This window comes from Suncus etruscus, chromosome 3 (assembly GCF_024139225.1).
Source record: "Suncus etruscus isolate mSunEtr1 chromosome 3, mSunEtr1.pri.cur, whole genome shotgun sequence".
In the NCBI taxonomy this organism is placed as follows: domain Eukaryota; kingdom Metazoa; phylum Chordata; class Mammalia; order Eulipotyphla; family Soricidae; genus Suncus; species Suncus etruscus.
Window position 1 is genome coordinate 28,005,251 of NC_064850.1, and position 20,795 is coordinate 28,026,045.

The following is a 20,795-nucleotide window of genomic DNA, read 5'->3' on the forward strand; positions in this document are numbered from 1 at the left end:
TCCATTGAATTAAACTGCTCTTAGAATTGGCCAAATGTTGCTCGAAGGAATCCCTAGTCTTCTGTGTACTGCTTTGGAAACTCAATTACATTAATATTTTTATATGGCTTCATTTACTTTTGGGGTGATTCATTAAATTTACTCCCAGATCAGTGGGGCCCAGACTGATCAGATAGCTAAACCACCATAATCTATTGAATTTAATGCTCAGGTTCTAAAACCAAAACACTGGAGAGACACAGGTCTGGAAGCAAATGTTGGTCTAGGAAATAATCCTCATGCACATACATGGAAGAAGAAAAGTATTTTCAGGAGTTTCCATATGTTTGCCCTTTACTCCTATGAAGCAGCAAGAGAGTGCTTTCCTCCAAATCTGAGTATTTATTCTGAAGAAAGAACCACACCTGGATGTGGGACCAGTGGTCTAAAAAAATCCAAGGTGCTATATTTAAAGATGTTTAAAAACAAATAATTAACAAGGTGTATACTAGTGGGGTGAATCAGATCAATTTCACAATCCCAATTAAGCTCACAATAATCTATAGATATTTTCTTTTATCAGTATTTTTCAAATAGATTAAGTGTTGTATGTAAACAAAGAATTCTGCCCTATTACTGATCTATCCATAAATGTTCATTTTTTCAGTCCTTTAAAGAAATTATATCTCTAAAATTCAAACTTATATTTATATATATCTATATATATCAAACAGAATATTATCTATTTCATGTTTTCCTTAATTCCCTATAACCAAGATAATCAAGAAAGAAAATGTTCTTTGTGTTGTTACAGAAACCTATCAATTTTTTAAATTTAATCTAGCTCCTTTCTCTAGTGGATGTAGTCCGTCTACCCTCTTCTATTCAAAGACATTTTAGATATATTAAATATACACATTTCATGATTCTTACATTCAGCATCTTAGAACTTTAGATGTTTAGATGTTATGCACACTTTGCAGCTCTTCTGACCTCATGGAAATGCATTCTTCATGACAGGAATGACATTAAATATCACTTCTTCCTAATATTTGGATGTTAAATAGTATTCCATGCTTCCATTATATAGTGTTCTCATTTACTCTTGTCTTATCTCTATGCACATTAATTATAAGCCACATGAGAAAATTGTCGCAATTTATATTTGAACGAGAAAAAGCTAAAAACAGAAATAACAGTGCTCACCTCGGCAGCACATATACTAAAAGTGGAATGATACAGAGACCATTAGCATGGCCCCTGTGCAAGGAAAACATGAAAATTAATGAAAAGTTCCATCTTTATAAAACAAACAAGATAGAAATAATATAACTAAAAATATTGATTAGTCAAAATTGGTCAGGGGGCAAAGTAATAGCACAGTGGTAGGGTTCAGTCCCTGGAGTCCCATATGATCCCCCGAGCCAGGAGCAATTTCTGAGCACAGAGCCAGAAGTAACCACTATGCATTACTGGCTGTAGCCTAAAAATCACTAAAAAAAAAAACAAACAACAAACACATAACTAATTGGTCAGGGAGAGGCCAAAAAGAAAAAAAGAAAGGTATGGAGGAAACACCTTGAAAGAAAAGACTTGGTCATTCATCTCCAAACTGAATGACCATGTCACAAACACACATCCCTAGAAATCTGCAAAGAGAGTTGTACCCCATTAAAACTTACCACTGTTGCCTTTCTTTAATAAAAGAAAATACACAAAAATTTCTGAAACAAAGATGTCATGATGCAGACAATTATAGTGGCAACGTATTGCTCAAAGTTTCAATTTTCAGTGTTCCTTAGGACATCCCCTCCTTCATCATATCAAAGAAATAGACATGACCTTGTATGCTTTTCTGACAAGAAGCCCCAGCTGCAAAAACAAAACTAAATTAATGTACAAGCAAGATAAAATCAATTGTCAGCTACATCTAAGAACTTATTAGACTGAATTCATTACTAGTAATAGAAGTAGAACACTGAAAATAAGTTCTTTTCCTTGATAAATTTAGTATCAAATAATTGTCAATTTGACTATAATTTATAACTATATTTACTTAATAAAATGGGAATTTAAATAAATATCTGAAAACTGGCTTTGTGTTGCTTAGTAGATTAACATTGATATAGCAAGCAACAGGATGTTTAGTGAATTGTGGATTTCCATAATGGGACGTTTCTATATTGTCATCAGTACTCTGCAGTTGCCACTGGGGCTAGAAACAAGAATTTTGGGTATTTTTTTCATGAATTTTGCAGAAACATATCAAGGAAAAAAATCTTCATAGCATTAATATGGTTTTCAAGTTCATAGAGAAAATGCTTTAAAAGGAATCGTTGAATACTTTGAGTAGATTATTTGAATACTTTTATCATTTTGCCTATGAGGAAGTTGGATTACTTATCCCAATTCTTAAATTCTTGTGAACTTTAAAGCTAAGCTAATGAGTCTTCTTGAGTGTTGTGTTTTATTTTTTCAGTAACACTTAAAAAGAAAACATTTTATATGATCAGACCTAAACACCCAACCCAAAGTCAATGACAACAGAATCAAGAAACCTAAGCTACAACAAGCTATACACAAAAGGCAGTTATGTTGCTTTATAGAAAATTAAGAAAAATTGTCATGGGTAGTATAATCATGTTTGAGTAACAGATGTAATAATAAGGTTTTCCTCATTTTTTCATGACTCCTGAATTGATGTGTATTTAATTTAATAAAATTATCTAAAACATAAATACTTTTAAATTTATAATGCTGTGCTGATATAATGCAACCCATTATTATCTACTTGAATAAATGTACATTCCCTTTTAGATATTTTTGAAAATATGCAATAATTTCCTAGATTATTATTCTTGGACATATATATAAGCTGAGTAAGGAGCTATAACATTTTTGGCAAAATACATTTAGGAGTTTCAGCTATTAAGGCACTTTAATTTACTTCACAAGAAGAATTTTATCATGAATGTAAGATAAAACACTTTGACAGTATAAAAACAATTTGCCATAGAAAAGCTGCTTCCCATCATAGGTTAGATAACATATTAATTCAAATTTTTGCGATGTATGTAACTTTAAGATTCATTATGGGGCAACTGTTTCTAACTCAGTTCATTTTGCTTTGATGACATGAAAAATGTCTTATTTAGAATCATGCTAGTCTAAATAAGTTGTTTCCTCCTGCACAGAAGCCAAGAAAAATTCTTCACTTTTGACTTTCCTCTGAATCAAGATAACCTTATGCCATATTAGTAGATTTTATCTTTCTGTAGATGACTGCAAGATGATCTAAAGCAAAATCAAGCCGACCTATAAGATGTATTGATAAGAACATAACTTTTAAAAAAAGGTGAGTAACTTGCATGGTAGATAAGGAGTGATTAAAGAAAAGTAAATTTGGGGGGCAAGTCTGAAAGAGATCTTGTTCTCACTGGTTTTCTCTTTTTTTCCCCCAGGTTTCCTGTACAATAATGTTTCTATTTAAGCGATTTTCTACTTTATAACTTTTAGATATCATATAAATTAATTCTTCATTAGGTGAAGTTTTAATTATTATTAATATTAATTTTCTCTACACTTGGTTTCAGTCAAAAGGCCTAAAGGAGGGAGATTTGGGACATGGGTGATGGGAATGTTGCACTGGTGATGGGTGGTGTTCCTTTTATGACTGAAACCCAAACACAATCATGTATGTAATCAAGGTGTTTAAATAAAAAAAATATTGTAAAAAAAAAGTTTTGTTGTGTAATATTCTCAGACACTAGGATTTGAAATACTATTAGTGATAGTTACATGCATCTAGTACTCAAACCTCAGACCCTCAACTACTCTAGTAATGACTGCCTCACCACAATTTTCTCATGGTCTTTCCTTCCCTGACATAATAGGCTTAGTTCTCAGGTGTTCTTGCCTAATGTTATTACATTAGAATAATTTTTAAAAAAATATTTTACATAAATACGACCTCATTCTGTACCCTTCTTTCCCCATCTGGCTGACTTTGCTCAGGATACTATCCTCCTATTCTAAACACATAGTCAAAAAACATAAGATCTTGGGGCCGGAGCGGTGGGGCAAGTGGTAGGGCATTTGCCTGGACCTCGCTGACCCAGGATAGACCACGGTTCAATCCTCATGCTTCCCATATGGTCCCCCAAGCCAGGAGCGATTTCTGAACATAAAGTCAGGAGTAACCCTTGAGCATCACTCGGTGTGCCCATCCCCCAATAAAACAAAACAAAAATATAAGATCTCAAATTATCTTACAATAAAGACATATTCCAATGTTGGATGGTTCCTTTATTTGGTTATTTATTCTTTGACATTTGACTTGACTTGAGAGTTTGTCTATTGAGTAGATATTTTGAAATAAAAAATAGGTTTAGCTGTAAAATATTTCTAAACAACAAGGAAGATTTTAAGAAAAATAGATATATCGTTATTGCATTACATTGGTTAGTTATCCTCAAAGAGTAACCAGTCACAGAATATTCTAGAACAGTTGGTGTTGCAAACGTATTTACTTCCTTAGCGACATATGCTCCATGTTTGTGTCGAGTGAACAAGAATTTAGCTAAGTGTTAGTACCGGAATCTCTATTTTGACTATTGAATAGTGATTGAATATAGATGATTGAATAGATGATTGAATATTTTGAATAATAAAAATAGCATCTGGGGACCAGAAAGATGATTTACAGACAAGAAAGTTGCCTTGCACACACCGACCTGAATCTGCCCCAGGCACCACATATGGTCTCCCAACCCCACCAGAATTGGTGCCAGAGCAAAGAGCAAGGAGTAAGTCTTGAACACTACCAGGTGTGGACTCAAGACAAAAACATAACAAAATGAAACAAAATCCCACAAAAGAAATGTAATATGAAAATTATTCTAAGTCTTTAGATTATGAAGCGTGTAAATCTAGAGGGGAGCAATAGCAACATAGAGAATAGATTTATAAAAAGGAATTTTAATTTATATTTTAATATGAGACACTTAAATATTTTATTTATTTTGTTGTTGTTGTGTTTGGGCAACACCCGGTGACAGTGATGCTCAGGGGTTACTCCTGGCTCTGCACTCAGGAATTGCTCCTGGATTGAGGGACTTAAATATTTTAAATAGATATCAGAAAATTCTGTTACTAAGGTGAACTGAATTTAATTAAGGAGAGATAAGGGAAACATAATTACTAATTAGTATATGCTAGTGAAGCCACAGAAAAATTACATTACATAAATTTCCTAAGAGGTCCTTCATGTATACTCAAATGAAGGAATAAAAATAGCATGTTTGGGGGGCCGGGCGGTGGTGCTAGAGGTTAGTTGCCTGCCTTGCCTGCGCTAGCCTTGGACGGACCGCGGTTCGATCCCCCGGCCTCCCATATGGTCCCCCAAGCCAGGAGCAACTTCTGAGCACATAGCCAGGAGTAACCCCTGAGCATTACCGGGTGTGGCCCAAAAACCAAAAAAAAAATAAAAAAATAAAAAAAATAGCATATTTATTTTTAAATTTGGTCTAAGTAAATGGAATATGTCAATTTGAAGTAAGGTAATCACAGCAATGACCAAAAAGAGAAAATTATAGTAAGGTGACAGATATTTGCAAACAACTTGAAGTGATATTTATTAGTGCTAGAGAAAGATAGTATGAAATAATAGTAATGTTCTACAACAAATAAAATTATTTAAATAATAAGGGTTAAAGTAAATTTTAAGTTAAATTAAATTAAATGTCAGCTTAGAAATTAATGCATAGGGTTTGGAAAGATAGCACAGTGTACATGGCACTTGAACCTGAATTCCACCAGGAGTGATCTCTGAATGAAAAATCATGACAAAGCCCTGATCAACAAATTGTAATCAGTTCCCAAACAAACAACTCAATGAAGCAAAAAAAAAAAAAAAAAAAAAAAAAGAATTCAGATAATAGATTGGGTAAGGTCCTTGTCTTGCATGTAGAAAACTTGATCCAACTTGACATCATGTACAGAATACCATGATAGGAGTGGTCTTAGAGCATAGAACCAAGAGAAATCACTGAGCCCAGCGAGGTGAGGCTCCAATAAAAATTTATTTTATATGTGTACTTTTATTTAATTATTTATTTTTAGTTTCTGTGGCCACAACTGCTGTGCAAGGGATATTCTAGGCTGTATGTACAGAAGCCACTCTTGGCAGTGAATAGAGAAACATGTAATGCTGGGAATCAAATCAAGGTCATACACTTGCAAACCAAGGGCCTTTATTCCTGTCCTACTGTAGTTCTGATTCATACTATATATTCAGGAATCCAGAAATTATATAAATACAAATATTTTTTATTTTCAAATGTGTCAGAAGCCTTTTATGAAGCAGATATAATTCTGTACTAGGAAACTGGGAAGATAGACTTGGCCACCTTCTATTTTATGAAACACTTTAGAACTGTTTACTATACAGTAACTTTGGATGAAAGACTAAACACTGTATTGTACATATACTCGAATGTTCTATGGTGTTAATTGAGGAACTAGACCTATATGAGTCATCATGAAGAAACCCTGTGCTTGTTTTGTGGTGAGAGAAAGCAAAATATTAAATACAGATACTTATAGTATTGTAATATTTTTTAATATATTGTATATGTTCTTATATAAATTTATAGTAAAGATAATATATTATATAATATATATATTTATATATATATATATATACAAGATATACATTGAATCATGAACAGTGGTGCATGGGTTTCCTAGCTCTATGGTCAGAGGTCATTGCAAGATATACTCAGTGACCTCTGCAGTGCAGAGCATTGAAATCAGTCCACTCTGATGCTACATAATATTCTGTCTTTTGATATTTTACCTTTATTGATTTATTTTTGGAGAGCAACACCTAGAGGTGCCAGAGCATTGTCCAATACTCAGGAATTATTCCTGCTGGTGCTCCAGGGACCATGTGTGATGCTGGGAAATTAAAACCATATTGTATTTATGTAAGGCAAAGATTCATGCATACAATCTCTCCAAGCACGAATTTTAAATTAGGAAAAAGAATTGTCCTCAACTGGATAAAGATGTTTCAAATCAGTTCCCCTGTCTATATTAGGACTTGGACTTGAGTCTCTTAACCTTTAACTTTTTTCTGATACTAAAATCTTGGAATTTGTTTTTTTTTCTTTCTCTCTGTGAATAATCATTAATGTTTTATTTATAATTATATAATTAATTATACTATTGTTTAATCAGTCTTCATTAAGGTAAGAACAAAATGTAACACAAAAATTTTCCCTATGGTTACTTCCTGAAGAAGTTCTATTACTTCTCTTGTACCAAATTTTAGTGTCCTTTTCTAAAAATTTGAATTTATGAATTTCAGAAGAAATGGCAGCATATCACCCAGATTGTCAACTTTGCCATGCATATACATTTGCCACAGGTATGCAAGCTATTTGTGCATATAGACTTGTGGAATGTTAGGTTAATCTATTCCTCACTCTTTGAGTCAACTTTCACTAAACCCACATTTGACCCTGATATCTTAGGTTTCAACAGTGGAAACATAGTCTTAATATATCAACATGCCCTGAACTTAGTGGTCACAGAGAAATGTCATACTTTCCCTTTGATGGTAATCTAAATATACTAGTTTGAAGATGTAAAAATGCATGAAGTGATTGTTTTTTATTGCTCAATTTCCTATGTACAATTTTCATTTGTGCCTCAAGGAGGCAACTTGTACTTATTAGTAAATGTTGCAAACATACTGTGCTGAGATAACATGTCCACTGTCAGCATGTGCTTGTTTTGAATTACAGGGTTGATATTATAGATAACTCCATTTGTGGTTCTATGATCATAGGAAAGTGCAATACTATTTATGCAATATATGTTTATTTTCACATTATTGCTATAGGCTTGCAAAAGGACAGTACCAACTACTTTCTTACTGTGATCTACTATTACCTTGAACCGGTCATAAATAAGATACAGTAAATATACAGAGAATACAGGGAATAAATAATGTAAGGCAAAATGTTCTGCCATCTATGAGACCATTAATCACTAAGCTTAGAGCATTTTATAGAAGTGAGTGAAAACTTGAGACCAATAATCCAATGCACTATAGGACACACTTTCTGCATGAACTGTCTGACTAAAAGAAAATATTTGCTCTACTAAGTACATGGGTTTGTAAGCTATCTCTTGTCCAAACAAAGAACAAGATAAAAAACCAGCATGTTTCTTTGGTTAAGACAAAAAAATTTCTTAAATTCCAGAAATCTGGGATTAATCCAGAATGATAATTAATAAAACAATATTTGTGTTTCTTAGTCTACAAGTTCATAAATCAGTTTTATATTTTAAGAAACTTTATTTTTACCCAAATGCTGGTACTGTATCATGTCCTTTCAAGTATTCTTAAAAGAACATATGTGTTTGAAATAAATTCCATTGTGTAAAATAAATTGTTAAGCATAAAGATAAGTAGAAAAGTTGGAAACTAAGTATCTATCAACTTCCTCATAATCTTACATGCAAATGTCAGGATTAGAGATGGGAACATACGTGGGCTTTTATATAGAACTAATATATTGTCTATGCTTAATTTAATGCAATACAATATGTTCCCTCTTAGATTCTTATAGTATATATAGATTGGACAAGAAAGAAAATGAGGCTTAGTCTTTGTTTGCTAGTTCCAGAAAAAGAGAAACATGTCTTTGTGAAGGTGTTCAGGATAAGACAGTTTGAATTATAATATTAGAAAATTTATCCTACATTGTCCCTTAAAAAATAAAATGGGGGCAGTAATAATAATGCATTGACAAAAATGACAATATTGAAACAGTAATGTCTTAATAAAACGACTAATAAAGAATTCACGCTCCGTCCAAACTTAAATATTTTTTATATCATTCTACTGATAAGACTCCTTAAGAAGAACAAAAATATTATATAGACTTTCAGATTCTCAGACTGATTGCTTAGTGAAATCTTGCTGGCATAACTCAAATTAAGTAGTAGGATTTTAAATATGAATAGTTGAAAAAAACATTTCAGGAAAATCAGAAACCACTAAGAAGAATTCATGTGTAAACGATGTGTTTAGACATATTGTTTTGATAGAAAATTAAAGATTAAAACGTGATATATTTCCAAGAAATAGGAAAAAATACTTCACTTCTAGAGGACTAAAGATAACCATTATATGCAAATTCTCACAAATCATAAAGTATCTAGTGAACTAGAATCTAAAAACTGAAAATTCTGTAAACTTTGAAATTATTTTTCCCAATTCAAAGAGATCTTATATCTTTTTAACAATAAAACAGAATTTAGTAGAGCTGGCCTAACATAAACTTAAAAAAATCAAAATTATAGTTCAGAAATGCAAATCTACATGAAATAAGCTAGAGAATTTAATGCTGATTAAATGAGGTAAAATTAACAGCTTTATATTTGTGTTACTTTTAAATCTCTATTTTTTTTTGCAATGGTTGATTACAAATCAGCATTTAAAACATACAAAACAAAATGTTCTACTGTTTTTATCATATCTCAATAGCAACATGCTTATTATTTCTGATTCTTTTTATTATTTTGTTCAACATTTGACTGTACTCAGGGGTTACTTCTGGCTCTGCACTCAGATATCACTCCTGGCAGGCTCAGGTACCCTGTGGGGTACAGGGGATTGAACCTAGGTTGGCTACATAGAAAACAAATGCTATCTATCTTTCTGGCCTTATCTCTGAATAAATATCACATATACAACCATTCATATATATTGTTATGTTTCTGTTTAAGTAAAATTGTGTGGAAATGACACAAAGACAAAAAGGAAAAACTCAGGACTTTTAAGCTGTCATGTTATTCACACAATCTTGAAAAAGTTTAGCATTTGAAAATCAAACAGAATTAGTTATAATTGCAGAATTGCACACTTAGTTGTATATTTAGAACTTGGGTTAGTTATAATTAATTATAATATACTTTTGTTTGTTTTTGGACCACACACAAGTGTTTAGGGAGTATATTTAGCTCTTTTCACAGAAATTATGCCTGGTGTACTTTAGGACCATATGGAGTACCAGAGACCCAACCATGATTGACCATATATAAGGCAAATGCTGTACCCACTGTACTATAAATTACTCCTTTATTACCACTGTGTAAAAATTGTACAATTGATATACTAAGAAACAAGACATAAAATGTGGCCTTACTCATGCTAATAAGAAAATAAACAAGAAAACAAGGGCAATAAATAGAAAATAGTGAGCAATGTATAGATATTAATCTATTTATATAAAGTATCAAAATAATATTAATTTTATTAATGCTCCAAATATCAAAGGTGATTTAAAATAATACCTAAATAGCTGTTGTTGATAAGAAAAATAATTTAAATATCAAATATTAAGTATTTATAAAGATATAACACACCAATTCTAATCAAAACAGATTTGGCGGGGGCGGGTTGGGCCACATCCAATGATGCTCAGGGTTTCTCCTGGTTCTGCGCTCAAAAATCGCTCCTAGCTCACTGACCAATGGGACGCCGGGGTCAAACCGAGATTTGTACTGGGCAGTCTCATGCAAGGTAAACACCCTACAGCTGTGCTATTTTTCTGGCCCCTTAAAACAGAGATTTAACTATATGGATTTCATAACAGATGTCCACTCAAAAATACATTAGAAAAAAAGTGGAATTACATACTTATAATTCAATTTTTCAAGAATAAGCAATAATCATAAGCATATGTACAAGAGCATAGAAGAAAATGCGAAAATAATTGTTATAGAGGTTGGAGCAAATTAGTGCAGGTAAAAGGTACATATACTACATAGAGCTTACCATGGTTTGATCCATGGAATCACATTAATTCCTAGTTTTACTAAAAATAGCCCTGGATGTCACAAACACTGCTGAATGTGTCTTTTCTTCCAAGGAATTTTGAAGGAACCCCAGATAAGTATCAGCCCCATAGTTCCTAAACAGCACCACATCCTCAAGCTCTTGTAATGATCTCATCGTCCAAGTGATCTACAGGAAGAGACACCTGAGCATTTACTCTGATAATCATTTATTCTACCATCCTAAAAATAAGGTCAGGTCTGAATAAAAAGAAAGTTCAGGAGTTAAAGACATCTGTTAATGGGTGGACTTCATCAATCTAATAGGAAAAATCAAGCTATTTTTTAAACATTCGATTTAGAAAAAACTATGTGAAAAATGTTCAACCTCATATTAATAAAAAGTATATAAAAGTAAGAGTAAATGTAAATATCTCAATTGGTAAAGAATAGCTACATTATATTTTAAGTTAATAACATATTAGACATTGTGCTTGCTTCGTCAGTACATATACTAAAGTTGGAATGATGCAGAGTTTAGCATGACCCCTGCACAAGGATGACATGCAAATTCGTGAAGCATTCCATATTTTTTTTAAAATATCATATAGATCATGACCATGATGAATATATCCCACTAGGATTAGTAATGAATCATGATGGTCTATCTCAAAAGAGATTTCACCATTGTAAAAGTATTAGTTCATATCCTAGCATGAGAAAATTAAATAATGTTCATACATATTGAAAAATATGATTTATTGAATAAGTATAAAATATGAGAAAATGATAATTATTAGAACTTTGTGTTTCAAGATAATATAATAAAGTTAGTATAATTTCTACATACTTCCAAGGATAAAATTAGAATTAAAATAAAAAATTTATAAAGCCCAGCAAATTAGTACCACTTAAAATAAAATACTTTGGTATACATTGAGTCAGATAGATACTACACAGATATGAGGTATTAATTATAAAATAATAATAAATAAAATCAGACTAAATTGAAAAGAAAGTGTACTTTAGAACATTCAATCTTATTAAGATATTAGTTATTATAAACATGATTAATAAGTTAAAGAACAGGACGAAATTAGAGAACTGACTATTGTTCCTTAAACATACTACTGAAAAAAATTACAAGACAGACACAATGATATTGATTTAAAAATAGATTAAAAAATAAATAGCACAGGTATCTGTCCAGAAATAAACCCAAATAAATATAATAAAGATGAATTTTTCACAAGGGAGTCAGGGTAATACTATTGGTAATGTCTTTTATTTACTAAAACAACACATTGATTATTTTAATAATTTCTTAAAATGTTTTAATTAGACACTATACTTATAATATGAGTAGTGATAAGATTTTAAATATACAATTCTCCAAAAACCAAACTTATCCCCAGTGTGTGTCTTTCTACTACTTTCTCAAGTTCCCCTTACACCATTTTACTTAATCTACCTCCCTCAGTTCTAAAGGGAAACTTTTTGAGCATATTGCCTCCAGCATTCTTATACCTTACTTTTACTTTATATTGCACCCATAAAAAACACAGTTCAGTATCTGCTAGCTCCTTCTGACTGACTTCACTTCAGATGATGACTTCTAGTTTCATCTATTGCTTGATTTTACATTTTCTTGTAGTTTAATAATATTCCATTGTGTTTGTAATTTACAGTTTATTCATTTACCTATTCTTGGATACTTGGGTTATTCCTATTGTGAATAGCACTGTAATAAAATTAGGGTAGCAAGTATATTTTTATAATGATGTTTTGGTACTCTTGAAATTAATGCCAGTAAATGGAATTGCTCAGGACATATTAAAATCTCAGTTTTAATTTTAGACATTTCCAAACTTGAATCCATTAAGTAAAATGACCATATTAAGCAAACAAGCATATATACATGCACATATATATTCAAAGATATATATATATATGTACATATATATATTCAAAATAGTTCAATTTTTCTTTTTGTTTTGGAGTCAGATCCAGCAGTACTTAGGGGTTACTCCTGGCTCTGTGCTCAGAAATCACTCCTGGTAGGCTCAAGGTATCACATGTGATGTTGTAGATAGAACCTGTGTCAGCCCATGCAAAGCAAATGCCCTACCCACTGTGCAATTTATTGCTCCAGCCCAGTAGTGCAATTCTATTTTCAACAGGTGGTGTTCGTATGTACATTAAAAAATCCTGAAAGAAAAATAAATTTAAAAATTATTTAGCTTTATTCTCTTTACAACGTTCAAAATTTTATCATGGTTCTTGATAAGATTAAAAGTATAAAATGTAATGCAATAAAAATAATTCACGAACCAAAATAATTATTTGAATAAGAACAGGAATAAAGCTCAGTGGCAGAAACTTTCTCTTGCATGTGTGAGGTCCTTGATTTATTTCTAGTACCGTATTATCCCCAGAGAACCTCTGAAAGTGAAATCTGAGCATTAGTAGTCCTGAGTAGTCCTGAGCACATTCAAGTGAGTCCTCTTTAACTCCCAAAAGAATTTGTCTGGATTTAATACAAGTTAAAACTTTCTGTTCTTTAAAAGGCAATTTCAAAGAATAACAAGAAAAAGCACATGTGTACAAGAAGAAATATTTAAAAATATTTAGAAGACACCTGTATTAAGGTACAGTTTTAGGCCCTAAAGGTGGTGCTGGAGAGATAGCATGGAGGTAGGGCATTTGCCTTGCATGCAGAAGGATGGTGGTTTGAATCCCGACACCCCATATGGTCCCCCAGGCCTGCCAGGAGAGATTTCTGAGTGTAGAGCCAGAACTAACTCTGAGCGCTGCCAGGTGTGATACCCCCAAAATAAAAGGATACAGCTTTCATTTTGTCTGCACCATATACAGTCCCTCAAGCTCTATAAGAGTAATTCTTGAGTATCAGGCATAAGCCTGAGAATCGCGATATTATTTTGTAAGATATCTGATAAAAACGTATTTTAAAGTTATACTAAGAACTCTGTGTAAAGTTTTTTGAAGGCACCATAATTAACAAAGTTATTAATAGTTGAGAGTCAAGCATAAAATATTTCCACACCAATCTCATCAGGGCTGCTAAAGCCTTCCAATTAAGACTAGTGGTGCCAACGACAGAATTGGGATTGTTCCCAAGTAAATCGGGCACCTTAAGGTTTGTACTGTCTCTTATTCCCTAAAAGTTAGGTTTTTAATCAATGTCTCATACATTTTTTTTTTTTGCACAATTAGTAGAAATGTTAAGAGAAGATGTTACGGGGCTGAGAAGGTGGCGCTAGAGGTAAGGTGTCTGCCTTGCAAGCGCTAGCTTAAGACAGACCGCGGTTCGATCCCCCGGCATCCGGCGTCCCATATGGTCCCCCCAAGCCAGGGTCGATTTTTGAGTGCATAGCAAGGAGTAATCCCTGAGCGTCAAATGGGTGTGGCCCAAAAACCAAAAAAAAAAAAAAGAGATGTTACTCAAACAGTATAATTTTATGTTGAGACAATTTGCTTGTATTTTGTTGTTGTTGTTGTTGTTTGTTTTCATTTATTCCTGCTTCTAGAGAAAGTTCTATTTTACCTAAGGACATACACTAGATGTTGTAAGTAAAAAAATGAATTATTTTATACACTATCTAGACAGTAATAATATTTTGAAAGCTAGTGTAATAATTATCTGTTTTTAGAGTTTTTACTGTGTATTTCTTTTCATTAGAGCCAAAGTACACCTCAGTAAATCTGATTACTATTGATCAGGTCTTGGCTGAATAATAGGAATATATTGTCCTTTGAAATTGGAAGATCCTAGTTAATTTTAACCCTTCTAATATTAAATGAGAAGCCAGGATTTTGCTATTAGAGTTCATTGGCAGCTGTTCCAGGCTTGAAGTGATTTATTTATACTGCATCCACTTCTCTTTTATCACATATATTGTTATGCATTATGAAATGTTTTATATTCACTGCTTTCCCCTGCTCCTATGGTGGTCCTGTTAATGTTGTTTAAATTTGACCAAAAAAGAACTAGTGAAAGTTGGAATTGGGACAAAGAGGTAAATTTCATAGTTCTCATTTTGTTTGTATTTTGGTACCACAGCCAGCAGCTCAGGACTTCTTCACTAATCTATGTTCTAGGATCACTCTTGGCAGTGTTCTGGTTGCCAAGACAGAACCCAGGCCAGTTCAAGCAAGGCAATAATTCTGATGCTGAGCTATTGTTCCAGACTAATATTTCTTATTTTCTTCAAATATGTTTATAAATTACATCCATGAATCCAATTGCTAATAGATAATATAGAACCTTTAACTCTCCAATATTGCCTCTCCTGGATATACTATTTGTTTTTCTTCTGTTTGTAGTTAGTGGCTTTATTGCTTTATTCGTTTGTTATAAATGCTCAGTATTACTGGTTGTGCCAGATACATAACTCAATAGTTTTCTTTGCTTATTTCATTTCTCCTCTATTTAATGTCTTTAATGTCAAGGACACTATTCAAAATTGAAATGTGCTTCCTATCTCTTAAGAGAATAAATGGCCAGTATAAATATGCATCTGGTACAATATAAATTAAGGTCACAATTCATTTTTTCTTCCGTTGTGTATGTTTGTTTTAACTAAGATGAAAATAAATGTCTGTTGTAGTAAATTTAAATTTATGTCAATATCCTTACTCAAAATTATAGTCTAAAAGATATAAGATTATCAGACAATAAACAATAGGATTTTTGAATATGACTCATAGATACTATTCTAATTAAGGACTCAATTTAAATTAATTCAATATATTTTATATATTTTACAATTAAATTTTTCAACTCATCAGTTAATTAATTTACATAGTTTAGGTATGATTGGCCTATACTAGATACTAATATTTTAGTATTAATTTGAATTACATATTCCTTTCTGATGCCTGTAATCAAGTTATACATCAAAATCGGAAGTAACTTACTTCATAAATATATATTGGCAAATTATCTGAATATTAAGTAGAAAAGGGTATGTGGAGACATAAAAATAAGGAGTATAGACTAGACATATTTTTATGAATTAATTTGAGAAAAATCTTCTGAAATTGGATTGTAGTACAAAAATAGATAGAGGGGGCTGGAGTGGTGGCGCAGTGGTAGGGTGCTTGCCTTGCATATGGCTGACCAAGGCCAGATGGCAATTTGATCCCTTAGCATCCCACATGGTCCCTCAAGCCAGGAGCTATTTCTGAGTACATACCCAGGAGTAACCCCTGGGGGTTGCAGAGCGTGGCCCAAAAACAAAAAACAAACAAACAAAAAGATAGAAAATAAGCATATGGAAAAGTAGAGTATTCCAAACAATAAATCCTAGTATATGTATTTGTGTGAAGAAGGAGAATATCAGGGTAAAAAAAAAACTAAAATTGAAAGCTCTAATATGAGGGACTGAAAAAAAGAGGTGGTTGCAGGAGATCCAATTTTAAAAATTTAGGTCTTTGATTATTTCTCTCTTTTTATATTACAATTTCCCATGCTTTCAATAACTTTATATGGAGCTATATATGAGCTCACTCTAGCAGGTCAGAAGTCCAGCAGGTTGAAACTAAATACATTGCTTTCAGGCTCACTTAGAAAATATCAATATCAGATGCAAAAATATTATCTTCACTAGAGCTCTGAAAAAGTATGCTTTCAAACTTCTTCATGTGATTGATAGATTTCAGTGTTTTGCAGCTGTAGGATAAGACCTTGTTTTCTTATTTTCAGCTGGATTCTGGACATGGGTTTGTTTTTAGAATTTACCTGTATCTCTTCTCATTTTTCCTACATGTAACCTTAAAAGAATCATGGGTCACATTTCTGACATGCTTTGAAACTTCCTAATTTTCCATTTAGTTAACTATTTCTGAATAGCCTTTCAGTTTTCTCATACTTTTATGGGCCTATGTGATGCCATTGGGTCACCTAAATATGATGCTATTTCATGCTTAAAGGCCATACACGAGTAATAATACTTGCAAACTCATTTCACAGTAGTAAAACCATAGAGCTAAATTGGCAGGACTACTTCACATGCTTTCATTGTCTAACACAATGGAACATTGATAAGTTGGGTTACAGAAGAATGCTAACGCTTCGACATTGACTTTGCAAGAATTGCTCTGTGGATACAATAAATAAATTTAAAAATGTTGGCAAACAATTACAACGGACAGCAATTTACTCAAAAAATCCTTAATTTTATTCCATCTGTCATTTATTGGAAAGGAGTGGGTGCGCACCTTTGGTGTTCAGGGCTTACTACTTACTTTGTGCTCAGGAATCATTCCTTGCAGAAACTAAACATCATGTAGGTGCCAGAGACAGAACATGAGTCGGCAGCTTCAAAGGCAAGTACCCTACCTACTGTATTATATTTCTCTAACCCAACCAACACATCCTTTAACTTTAGAATATTCAGTGGAGTCTTAAACAGGAAACAAACTATGTTTTAAGAAGGGCACAGAAGTGCTCGCTTCGGCAGCACATATACTAAAATTGAAACGATACAGAGAAGATTAGCATGGCCCCTGAGCAAGGATGACACGCAAATTCGTGAAGCGTTCCATATTTAAATTAAAAAAAAAAAAGAAGGGCGCAGAAAAATCTATTACTAAATTGTCAAATGAACCAAAATCCTCAAGACATCATTATGCTTAATATATAAGGTAACTTTGATTTTTAAAAAAATATTAAAGATAAAAATCTCAGGGCTGGACCTTAGCTCAGCGGTAGGGAGTTTGCCTTTCCAGCGGCTGATCTAGGACGAACCTATGTCCGATCTCCAGCGTCCCATGTGGTTCCCCAAGCCAGGAGCGATTTCTGAGAGCACAGTCAGGAATAACCTCTGAGTGTCACTGGTGTATGCACCCCCCCCCCAATAAACCATTAAAGATAAAATTCGCAGCTTGCTATACTTACATAAATATACCTTTAAAATGAGAGGAGTAAGGTAGATTTGATTGTTATTCCTGCTGTGATTAAAAATATAAAAATAAAAACCCGGTATGAGCATGATAACAGTGTTTAGCCTATGACCTAGTTAATGTTTGTTAATTTATTTATATGTGTCTGAGAGCCACATCCATCAGTGCTGAGTGCTGACTCCTAGTTTTGAACTCAGGGATCTTTCCTGTACTTATTGAAGAGAATTTTCTGCATGCAAAGTTAGTAATCTTCTTGCATCACTTTCTCTGGTGCTAATTAGTATGTATTTCAAACAAAGTAGAGAGGAATATTGAGAAAATTATTAAAATCTGCCTACTTATATTTGCGCTTTTTATTAAGCCATTAAAAATACAATGGTAATGGTGGTGAGATTTAGGGACATATCTGAAATATTTCCTATTACTAGTGAAATTATAGGTTAAATAATATTTTAGTCAAGAACTGAATATGAGAAAAGATGTGTATAGAGTCTCCAAATTTAGGTGAAACTCAAGCAGTGATTCTGCCAGAGACATAGGTCCAAATACAAAGGATTTAAAAGGAAACAAGTGTTTTCTCTCCAGGGAAATTAGCTAGTAACAAGAAAGCTGAATAAGGAAACAGAATAAAAGAGAAGGGATTGGACCAATATATATTGTTCAAACTGTTGGCTAAGGAATTCACTAAACAGATGAAATATGTTCTTTTAATGAAAATTGACAAATATTTAATAAGTAAAGGATTGAATACTGTTTTAATAGTGGCAATTAGTTTAAATGATGATCTTTTTAACTTATCTTGTTTTTGTTTTTTTTAATAGCTGAAGTAGTGGTTATTTTCTTGAATGTATGAAAATCATATTTAACAGGACTCAATGGAGACAGTGTATTTCCCCAAAAAATATAGTAGTTGAAGATCATGACTTATCTTCAAAGTATATCTCTAATTTAAGTAAGTTTAGTTTAAGTAGGCCTGGACACTTTCTTTACAGAAAAACATAATAAGATACTCAACATCCCACCTTGAAGTGCCCTTACTTTTTTATGTCAGAGAAAAACAGAATGTGGCCACAGCCCAAATGGACAATTCACCTAGATCACACCAAAGTTTCCACATTCTCCCCTTTAAAAAGAGTGTGAGAAATCTTTGAAACAAAACCTCAAAGTCTAGTTGGGAAATCCAATTTAGAATTGTAATAAGATTCAGTGGATAAAATGAAGGGTGCTTCTTATTTGTTAGATCTTATTTCTTAGAGTTCTACTCACATCTTCAAACACAGACAGTAGGGGAATTCAGGTTGCTTAACCTCACATAATATCCATGGATAAGATCTGAGATTAGAAATCTGTCCACATACAATACTCCCACCAAATATTTAATTATTTTTAATCTTAGAGAGTAATAATAATGGTCCTTGCACTTCTCTATAAAAATAATAGGTACTTGAATAATATACAGAGATAATTGTAGGAATATTTGTGACTCATAATGCTTTATGCAATTCTTTGGTTAAGCTTCTAATTATGCATTTTACTTAAGATAATCATAAATTCATTGTAAGTCTTTTCAAAGTGAATATACTTTTTTGTTTATTTTTTGGGCCACAGGGTGGTGCTCAAGGTTATTCCTGGCTCTGCATTCAGAAATCACTCCTGGAAGTCTTTGGTGACCATCAGGAATGTTGAAATTTGAACCCGGGGCAGTTCTGTGCAAGGCAAATGCCCTATCCAATGTGCTATGATTCCAGCCCTGAAGGTGCGTTTTTTTGTTTGTTTGTTTTTTAAATCAGAAATAACCATTTCAATTATCACCACCACGAATACACGGGCTAATTTCCCAGCAAGTTTTAACTCAGATTTATCACATTTAAACATTTAATTAGAAAAAAAAATTGAAAAAAATATTACTTTTAGAAACCCAAATATGTTTTTGGATCATTTATCATAATGAATTATAGGGATCTTACTATTTACAACTTAGAGCAATGTTCTATTCCAGTTAATGATGCAGGCGAATGACCAAATAAACACTAGTGTTTTTACAACTACCTTTAAACATGAAATTTTTTCATCACTCTACTTTCTATTATTGTAAAAAAAGTGGAAATTATTACATCATCTTGAGATTAATCATGTTCTTTATAGGTTTTACATATTGTTTTTCAGCGAGATACATTTGTTGAAGGGAAGGATACAGAGTTTCACGAACACTTAAAAATTCATACAAATAAGTGCACGTCAAACTAAGGCAAATATGGACATTTCTTGTACTTAAGATGGTTTGTTCATTTTGCTTCCAAGTTAACATCTCCAACAATAAGTAATCAGTGTCTAGTTTTACATAGCTTAGCTTGCCAGTTTTTTAATATAATTTAAATGTATCCATATATATTTATGCCTAGTTTAGCTGAAATATTTTAGATGATTAGTAATTCATAAAAATTCCTTGAAAATGTTAAACATTGAAATAATAATATTGTATTGATAAAACAGAATATATACTGATTATTTTTGTAGATATTTAGTCTATATTGTAAGTGAAGATATTCTATTTATTTTCTTGGCACTAGACCTTGAGTCTACATGGAACCACTTATTTTAGATATAAACCTTGAAGTGAAAAACTTTATCATATGTAAATAATCAGAAATATGTCTGAACTACTTGTCAGTTTTTAAAAATCCATGAGCCAATAGTAACTCACTAATAAATTAATAAATATTTTATGATATTTTACATCGATATTAGTTTTTTTCATTTGAATTTTTTTTAAATTTTTATTGTGATCAAAGTGCATTACAAATCTTTCACTGCATCATTTATGGTACATAGTGACAATGAATGAGGGGCATGCCCACCACCAGTGCTGTCCTCCCTCCGCCCCTGTTTCCAGTATGCATCCCATATCTCCCTCCTCTATCCCCCAGTATGGTAGTGCAACTGGTCTCCACTTTACAGCTTTTTGTAGATTGAACATCCATTCCACCGTCATTGGAGATAAAAAGGATAAGTAAAAGGAGAGAAAAAAATTTGGTGACAAC

At 32.5% G+C, this 20,795-nt stretch overlaps 3 non-coding genes across 3 annotated transcripts; all 3 read left to right on the forward strand.

Annotated features, from left to right (window-relative positions):
- Positions 1 to 1,177: 1,177 nt before the first annotated feature.
- LOC126004776 (U6 spliceosomal RNA) lies at positions 1,178 to 1,284 on the forward strand. Its single transcript, XR_007494031.1, has one exon. It is a non-coding gene; the product is annotated as a U6 spliceosomal RNA (small nuclear RNA).
- A 10,036-nt stretch (positions 1,285 to 11,320) lies between these two features.
- Positions 11,321 to 11,424, forward strand: LOC126004789 (U6 spliceosomal RNA). The gene has a single exon (XR_007494042.1). It is a non-coding gene; the product is annotated as a U6 spliceosomal RNA (small nuclear RNA).
- A 5,872-nt stretch (positions 11,425 to 17,296) lies between these two features.
- On the forward strand, positions 17,297 to 17,403 carry LOC126005635 (U6 spliceosomal RNA). The gene has a single exon (XR_007494678.1). It is a non-coding gene; the product is annotated as a U6 spliceosomal RNA (small nuclear RNA).
- Positions 17,404 to 20,795: the final 3,392 nt, after the last annotated feature.